Consider the following 9996-nt stretch of genomic DNA (forward strand, 5'->3'; position numbering starts at 1 on the left):
TTTTGTGCTTTCCCTCCCAAAAAATCTATACTGAAGTTTGGTAAACATGCAACATACATGCTAATATTATATACATCAATATAATATGGTTTACATATGCTTCAAATCAAATAAAACCACATTTTATTGGTCACATACACATATTTAGCAGATGTTATTGCGGGTGTAGCGAAGTGTTTGTGTTCCTATCTCCAACAGTGCAGTAGTATCTAACAATTCACAACAATACACATCTCAAAGTAAAGTAATGGAATTAAGAAATATATAAATATTAGAACGAGCAATGTCGGAGTGGCATTGACTAGAATACAGTATATACATATGAAATGAGTAAAACAGTATAAACATTTTATTTATTTAACTAGGCATGTCAGTTAAGAACAAATTCTTATTTACAATGACGGCCTCCTATGGGGACGGAGGCTGGAATAAATAAAAAATATATAGGGCAAAACACACATCACGACAAGAGATACAACACTACAGTGGGGAAAAAAGTATTTAGTCAGCCACCAATTGTGCAAGTTCTCCCACTTAAAAAGATGAGTGAGGCCTGTAATTTTCATCATAGGTACACGTCAACTATGACAGACAAATTGAGATTTTTTTTCTCCAGAAAATCACATTGTAGGATTTTTAATGAATTTATTTGCAAATTATGGTGGAAAATAAGTATTTGGTCACCTACAAACAAGCAAGATTTCTGGCTCTCACAGACCTGTAACTTATTCTTTAAGAGGCTCCTCTGTCCTCCACTCGTTACCCGTATTAATGGGGTAACTTGCTATCAGTATAAAAGACACCTGTCCACAACCTCAAACAGTCACACTCCAAACTCCACTATGGCCAAGACCAAAGAGCTGTCAAAGGACACCAGAAACAAAATTGTAGACCTGCACCAGGCTGAGAAGACTGAATCTGCAATCGGTAAGCAGCTTGGTTTGAAGAAATCAACTGTGGGAGCAATTATTAGGAAATGGAAGACATACAAGACCACTGATAATCTCCCTCGATCTGGGGCTCCACGCAAGATCTCACCCTGTGGGGTCAAAATGATCACAAGAACGGTGAGCAAAAATCCCAGAACCACACGGGGGGACCTAGTGAATGACCTGCAGAGAGCTGGGACCAAAGTAACAAAGCCTACCACACTACGCCTGGCACACTACGCCGCCAGGGACTCAAATGCTGCAGTGCCAGACGTGTCCCCCTGCTTAAGCCAGTACATGTCCAGGCCCGTCTGAAGTTTGCTAGAGTGCATTTGGATGATCCAGAAGAGGATTGGGAGAATGTCATATGGTCAGATAAAACCAAAATAGAACTTTTTGATAAAAACTCAACTCATCGTGTTTGGAGGACAAAGAATGCTGAGTTGCATCCAAAGAGCACCATACCTACAGTGAAGCATGGGGGTGGAAACATCATGCTTTGGGGCTGTTTTTCTGCAAAGGGACCAGGACGACTGATCCGTGTAAAGGAAAAAATGAATGGGGCCATGTATCGTGAGATTTTGAGTGAAAACCTCCTTCCATCAGCAAGGGCATTGAAGATGAAACGTGGCTGGGTCTTTCAGCATGACAATGATCCCAAACACACCGCCCGGGCAACGAAGGAGTGGCTTCGTAAGAAGCATTTCAAGGTCCTGGAGTGGCCTAGCCAGTCTCCAGATCTCAACCCCATAGAAAATATTTGGAGGGAGTTGAAAGTCCGTGTTGCCCAGCGACAGCCCCAAAACATCACTGCTCTAGAGGAGATCTGCATGGAGGAATGGGCCAAAATACCAGCAACAGTGTGTGAAAACCTTGTGAAGACTTACAGAAAACGTTTGACCTGTGTCATTGCCAACAAAGGGTATATAACAAAGTATTGAGAAACTTTTGTTATTGACCAAATACTTATTTTCCACCATAATTTGCAAATAAATTCATTAAAAATCCTACAATGTGATTTTCTGGATTTTTTTTCTCATTTTGTCTGTCATAGTTGACGTGTACCTATGATGAAAATTACAGGCCTCTCTCATCTTTTTAAGTGGGAGAACTTGCACAATTGGTGGCTGACTAAATACTTTTTTCCCCCACTGTACATAAAGAGAGACCTAAGACAACAACATAGCATGGCAGCGACACATGACAACACAGCATGGTAGCAACACAACAACATAGTAGCAACACAACATGGTACAGACATTATTGGGCACAGACAACAGCACAAATGGCAAGAAGGTAGAGACAACAATACATCACGCGAAGCAGCCACAACTGTCAGTAAGAGTGTCCATGATTGAGTCTTTGAATGAAGAGATGGAGATAAAACTGTCCAGTTTGAGTGTTTTTTGCAGCTCGTTCCAGTCGCTAGCTGCAGCGAACTGAAAAGAGGAGCGACCCAGGGATGTGTGTGCTTTGGGGATCTTTAACAGAATGTGACTGGCTGAACGGGTGTTGTATGTGGAGGATGAGGGCTGCAGTAGGTATCTCAGATAGGGGGGGGTGAGGCCTAAGAGGGTTTTTATAAATAAGCATCAACCAGTGGGTCTTGCGACGGGTATACAGAGATTACCAGATTATAGAGGAGTATAGAGTGCAGTGATGTGTCCTACAAGGAGCATTGGTGGCAAATTTGATGGCCGAATGGTAAAAAATATCTAGCCGCTCGAGAGCACCCTTACCTGCCAATCTATAAATTACATCTCCGTAATCTAGCATGGTTGGATGGTAATCTGAATCAGGGTTAGTTTGGCAGCTGGGGTGAAAGAGGAGCAATTACGATAGAGGAAACGAAGTCTAGATTTAACCTTAGCATGCAGCTATGATATGTGCTGAGAGAAGGACAGTGTACTGTCTAGCCATACTCCCAAGTACTTGTATGAGGAAACTACCTCAAGCTCTAAACCCTCAGAGGTAGTAATCACACCGGTGGGGAGAGGGGCATTCTTCTTACCAAACCACATTACCTTTGTTTTGGAGGTGTTCAGAACACGGTTAAGGGCAGAGAAAGCTTGTTGGACACTAAGAAAGCTTTGTTGTAGAGTGTTTAACACAAAATCCGGGGAGGGGCCAGCTGAGTATAAGACTGTATCATCTGCATATAAATGGATGAGAGAGCTTCCTACTGCCTGAGCTATGATGTTGATGTAAATTGAGAAGAGCGTGGGGCCTAGGGTTGAGCCTTGGGGTACTCCCTCGGTGACAGGCAGTGGCTGAGACAGTAGATGTTCTGATTTTATACACTGCACTTTTTGAGAGAGGTAGTTAGCAAACCAGGCCAAAGACCCCTCAGAGACACCAATACTCCTTAGCCGGCCCACAAGAATGGAATGGTCTACCGTATCAAAAGCTTTGGCCAAGTCAATAAAAATAGCAGCACAACATTGCTTAGAATCAAGGGCAATGGTGACATCATTTAGGACTTTTAAGGTTGCAATGACACATCCATAACCTGAGCGAATACCAGATTGCATACCAGAGAGAATATTATAGACATCAAGAAAGCCAGTCAGTTGATTCTTGACAAGTTTTTCCAACACTTTTTATAAACATGGCAAAATACAAATTGGCCTATTACAGTTAGGATCAGCTTGATCTCCCCCTTTAAATAAAGGACGTACAGTGGCTGCCTTCCAAGTAATGGGAACCTCCCCAGAGAGGAGAGACAGGTTAAAAAGGTCAGAGATAGGCTTGGCGATGATAAGGGCAGCAACCTTAAAGAAGAAAGGGTCTAAACCATCTGAACCAGATGTTTTTTTGGGGGGTCAAGTTTAAGGAGCTCCTTTATCACCTCAGACTTCAGGGAGAAACTTTGTAGCGGGGCAGGGGAAAAAGAGGGATGAGCATCAGGGCTAGTCGTATTAGAAGGGGTGGGAGATGAGGAAATGTTGGACGGGCAATGAGGCATGGCTGAGTCAAATAGGAATCCTGACTTCATGAAGTGGTGATTAAAGAGCTTAGCCATGTAACAACCACATCATCAACATTAAGGCAGCTGTGAGGAGGAGGGTTTATTCTCCAGGTCTTTAACCGTTTTCCAGAACTTCTTGGGGTTAGACCCACAGAGAGAGAACTGCTCCTTAAAGTAACTACCTTTGGCCTTCCAGATAGCCTGAGTGCACTTATTTCTCATTTGCCTGAACGAGAGCCAGTCAGCCTGAGTATGCATGTACCGAGCCTTTCGCCAAATGGAATTCTTGAGGTGGAGTAACTCTGCCAGATCACGGTCGAACCAGGGGCTGAAACGGTTTTTAATTCTCATTTTCTTTATGGGGGCGTGTTTGTTAACAATACCACTGAAAATATCAAAAAAGAAGGTCCAAGCATCTTCGAGAGAAGGTCAAGCTGATTCTATACCAATTTACAGAGGCCAGGTCATGAAGGAAGGCTTGCTCATTCAAGTATTTTAGCAAGCGTCTATGACAAATCAGGACAGGTCGTTTCACTGAGCAGCCATTATAAACACAGGCTGTAAAACAGTGATCACTAAGGTCATATACAGAAAACACCAGACTGATACCTATCAGGATTATTTGTGAGGATAACATCAAGGAGAGTAGCCTTTTCTGGGTGTTTGGAGTCATATGTTGTGGGATTGGTAATAATCTGAGAAAGTTTTAGGGAGTCCCATTGCTTTAGGACTTGGACAGGTGGTTTAAGCATGTCCCAGTTTAGGTCACCTAGCAGGACAAATTCAGCTCCAGGAGAGAGTTTAGGGCATTTAGAGTACAGGCCGGTGCTGATGGTGGACGATAACACCCAGTAACAGTCAACAAAGAGCTATTTGAAAGTGTAATGCTTAAAACCAGCAAATCAAATTGTTTGGGGACAGACTTGGTGGAGACAACCGAGCACTGAAGGTGTTCCTTGGTAAAGATTAACACTCCACCACCTTTGGAAGATCTGTCTTGCCGAAAAAGGTTTTAACCAGAAAGGTTAACATCAGTGTTCAAAACACTCTTTCTTAACGTGACCAGTGTTCCATGTCTCAGTACATAGGGCAGGAGCCTCTAAGGTGCAGGTTTGAGTAACCGGGTGGTAGCTGGCTAGTGACAGTGACTAAGTTCAGGGCATGGTACTGGGTGGAGGCCGGCTAGTGATGATATTTAACAGTCTGATTGCCTTGAGATAGAAGCTGTTTATCAGTCTCTCTGTCCCAGCTTTGATGCACCTGTACTGGACTCGCCTTCTGGATGATAGCGGGGTGAACAGGCCGTGGCTCAAGTGCTTGATGTCCTTTATGATCTTTTTGGCCTTCCTGTGACATCGGGTGCTGTAGCTGTCCTGGAGGGCAGGCAGTAGCCCCCTCTGAAGAGCCCTGCGGTTGCAGGCGGTGCAGTTGCCGTACCAGGCAGTGATACCCCATTTTTTTAGCTATATCTTAAAAATGCATGAAGAAAAATGAGCTTTTTGGTCTTAATTTAAGGTTAGGGTTAGGCATAAGGTTAGCAATGTGGTTAACTAGAGTCGATGTCCACGCCCGCATGAACATTTTATTAGAATTTTGAAATATCCATATAAAAATCCTGTTTTTTTATGGGCTGCTTCTCAATCTAACGCATACGCCGATGCTGGCCTTCTGGGGTGGTGTACCTAATAAACTGGCCGGTGAGTGTATATGGAAGTAGTTTAGTGCCCCAAAAAAGGTGTTAAAAATGGCAACAACAAAAAGAAAATCCTTATCTTTCTTATATCCCTCAGATATAGGACAGACACTTCAAAACAAACTTCCTTTTGATACATTTTTGGACTATATGTTATGTCATATATAAATAAGTTCTTCATTGCGTTGCTATGGGCTAATAATATATTTTTTAAAATGTTTTATATATATACAGTACCAGTCAAAAGTTTGGACACACCTACTCATTCAAGGGTTTTTCTTTATTTTTACATTGTAGAATAATAGTGAAGACATCAAAACTATGAAATAACACAATCATGTAGTAACCAAAAAAGTGTTCAACAAATCAAAATATATTTTATATTTGAGATTCTTCAAAGTAGCCACCCTTTGCCTTGATGACAGCTTTGCACACTCTTGGCATTCTCTCAACCAGCTTCATGAGGTAGTCACCTGGAATACATTTCAATTAACAGGCGTGCCTTCTTAAAAGTTAATTTGTGGAATTTCTTTCCTTTTTAAACTTGAGCCAATCAGTTGTGTTGTGACAAGGTAGGGGGGGGGGGGGTACACAGAAGATAGCCCTATTTGGTAGTCCATATTATGGCAAGAACAGCTCAAATAAGCAAAGAGAAACGACAGTCCATCATTACTTTAAGACATGAAGGTCAGTCAATACGGAACATTTCAAGAAGTTTCTTCAAGTGCAGTCGCAAAAACCATCAAGCGCTATGATGAAACTGGCTCTCATGAGGACCGCCAAAGGAATGGAAGAATAAGAGTTACCTCTGCTGCTGAAGATCAGTTCATTAGAGTTACTAGACTCAGAAATTGCAGCCCAAATGAATGCTTCACAGAGTTCAAGTCTCAACATCAACTGTTCAGAGGGGACTGTGTGAATCAGGCCTTCGTGGTCGAATTGCTGCAAAGAAACCACTACTAAAGGACACCAATAATAAGAAGAGACCTGCTCGGGCCAAGAAACACGAGCAATGGACATTAGACCGGTGGAAACTTGTCCTTTGGTCTGGAGTCCAAATTGGAGATTTTTGTTTCAAACCGCTGTGTCTTTGTGAGACGCGGTGTGGGTGAACGGCTGATCTCCGCATGTGTAGTTCCCACCGTAAAGCATGGAGGAGGAGGTTTTATGGTGTGGGGGTGCTTTGCTGGTGAAACTGTCTGTGATTTATTTAGAAATCAAGGCACACTTAACCAGCATGGCTACCACAGCATTCTGCAGCGATACGCCGTCCCATCTGGTTTGGGCTTAGTGGGACTATCATTTGGTTTTTCAACAGGACAATGACCCAGCACACCTTTTTTTATTTTTTTATTTTATTTCACCTTTATTTAACCAGGTAAGCCAGTTGAGAACAAGTTCTCATTTACAACTGCGACCTGGCCAAGATAAAGCAAAGCAGTGCGATAAAAACACAGAGTTACATATGGGGTAAAACAAAACATAAAGTCAAAAATACAACAGAAAATATATATACAGTGTGTGCAAATATAGCAAGTTATGGAATTAAGGCAATAAATAGGCTATAGTGCAAAATAATTACAATTAGTATTAACACTGGAATGATAGATGTGCAAATAGAGATACTGGGGTGCAAATGAGCAAAATAAATAACAATATAGGGATGAGGTAGTTGGGTGGGCTAATTTCAGATGGGCTGTGTACAGGTGCAGTGATCGGTAAGGTGCTCTGACAACTGATGCTTAAAGTTAGTGAGGGAGATAAGAGTCTCCAGCTTCAGAGATTTTTGCAATTCGTTCCAGTCATTGGCAGCAGAGAACTGGAAGGAATGGCGGCCAAAGGAGGTGTTGGCTTTGGGAATGACCAGTGAGATACCTGCTGGAGCACATACTACGGGTGGGTGTTGCTATGGTGACCAATGAGCTAAGATAAGGCGGGAATTTGCCTAGCAGTGATTTATAGATGGCCTGGAGCCAGTGGGTTTGGCGACGATTATGTAGTGAGGACCAGCCAACAAGAGCGTACAGGTCACAGTGGTGGGTAGTATATGGGGCTTTGGAGACAAAATGGATGGCACTGTGATAGACTACATCCAATTTGCTGAGTAGAGTGTTGGAGGCTATTTTGTAAATGACATCGCCAAAGTCAAGGATCGGTAGGATAGTCAGTTTTACGAGGGCATGTTTGGCAGCATGAGTGAAGGAGGCTTTGTTGCGAAATAGGAAACAGATTCTAGATTTAACTTTGGATTGGAGATTCTTAATGTGAGTCTGGAAGGAGAGTTTACAGTCTAACCAGACACCTAGGTATTTGTAGTTGTCCACATACTCTAGGTCAGACCCGTCGAGAGTAGTGATTCTTGTCGGGTGGGCGGGTGCCAGCAGTGTGGGCAGTGGGAAGCTGGGAGGAAGTGCTCTTATTCTCCATGGACTTTACAGTGTCCCAAAACTTTTTCGAGTTAGTGCTACAGGATGCAAATTTCTGTTTGAAAAAGTTAGCCTTTGCTTTCCTAACTGCTTGTGTATATTGGTTCCTAACTTCCCTGAAAAGTTGCATATCGCGGGGGCTATTTGATGCTAATGCAGTACGCCACAGGATGTTTTTGTGCTGGTCAAGGGCAGTCAAGTCTGAGGAGAACCAGGGGCTATATCTGTTCTTAGTTCTGTATTTTTTTGAATGGGGCATGTTTATTTAAGATTGAGAGGAAATTACTTTTAAAGAACAACCAGGCATCCTCTACTGACGGAATGAGATCTATATCCATCCAGGATACCTGGGCCAGGTCAATTAGGAAAGTCTGCTCGCTGAAGTGTTTTAGGGAGCGTTTGACAGTAAATGAGGGGTGGTTGTTTGACCGCGGACCCGTTACGGACGCAGGCAATAAGGCAGTGATCGCTGAGATCCTGGTTGAAGACAGCGGAGGTGTATTTAGAGGGTAAGTTAGCCAGGATGATATCTATGAGGGTACCCATGTTTACAGATTCAGGGTTGTACCTGGTAGGTTCGTTGATAATTTGTGTGAGATTGAGGGCATCTAGTTTGGATTGTAGGATGGCTGGGGTGTTAAGCATATCCCAATTTAGGTCACCAAGCAGTACGAACTCTGAGGATAAATGGGGGGCAATCAATTCACATATGGTGTCCAGGGCACAGCTGGGGGCTGAGGGGGGTCTGTAGCAAGCGACAACAGTGAGAGACTTATTTCTGGAAAGGTGGATTTTTAGAAGTAGAAGCTCAAACTGTTTGGGCACAGACCTGGATAGTATGATAGAGCTCTGCAGGCTATCTCTACAGTAGATTGCAACTCCACCCCCTTTGGCAGTTCTATCTAGACGGAAAATGTTATAGTTGGGGATGGAAATTTAAGAATTTTTGGTGGCCTTCCTAAGCCAGGATTCAGACACTGCTAGAACATCAGGGTTGGCGGAGTGTGCTAACGCAGTGAATAACTCAAACTTAGGAAGGAGGCTTCTGATATTTACGTGCAGAAAACCAAGGCTTTTATGGTTACAGAAGTCAACAAATGAAAGCTCCTGGGGAATAGGAGTGATACTGGGGGCTGCAGGGCCTGGGTTAACCTCTACATCACCAGAGGAACAAAGGAGGATTAGAATAAGGATACGGCTAAAGGCTTTAAGAACTGGTCTTCTAGTGCGTTGGGTACAGAGAATAAAGGGGGCAGATTTCCGGGCGTTGTAGAAAAGACTCAGGGCATTATGTACAGAAAATGATATGGAAGGATATGAGTACAGTTGAGGTAAACCTAAGCGTTAGGTAACAATGAAAGAGATAGCATCACTGGAGGCACCGATTGAGCCGGTCTCAGCGTGTATGGGGGGAGGAACAAAGGAACTATTTGAGGCAGTTTGAGAGGGACTTGGGGTTCTACAGTGAAATTGTATAATAAGAACTAACCCAAACAGCAATAGGCAAGGCATATTGACATGGTAGAGAGGCATAAAGCAATCACAGGTGTTATTAGAGAGAGCTAAGACAACAACTGGTAATGGCAATAAAGTTTGGGCTGAGGCTAAACAGAATAAACAGGACAGGGTACCGTGTAAAGGAACAGTCCAGCAGGCATCAGCTGTGCAGCTGAGTGATCATAAGGTCCAGTGAACAGCAATATGTGAGTCCGAGAGCAGTTTGAATTGGTGCTAAAGCACAGCGAGCAGGAAGCACGGCTGTTGTTTGCGTGTGCTAGCGGGCCGGGGCTAGCCGATGGATCTTCGTGGTCGACGTCGTAACGGGAAGCCTGTTGAAACCACATCAGACGATTTCGTCTGCAAACCAGTCGTGTTGGATCGGCGGGGCTCAGTGTCAACACTAGGAGGTCCCGTCCGGTTGACAGAGAGGTAGATAGCCGGGAGACACCTACAGACACCTACAGACTGTGTAAGGGCTTT

This window comes from Coregonus lavaretus (assembly GCF_964263955.1).
Source record: "Coregonus lavaretus genome assembly, chromosome: 16".
Classification (NCBI taxonomy): Eukaryota; Metazoa; Chordata; class Actinopteri; order Salmoniformes; family Salmonidae; genus Coregonus; species Coregonus lavaretus.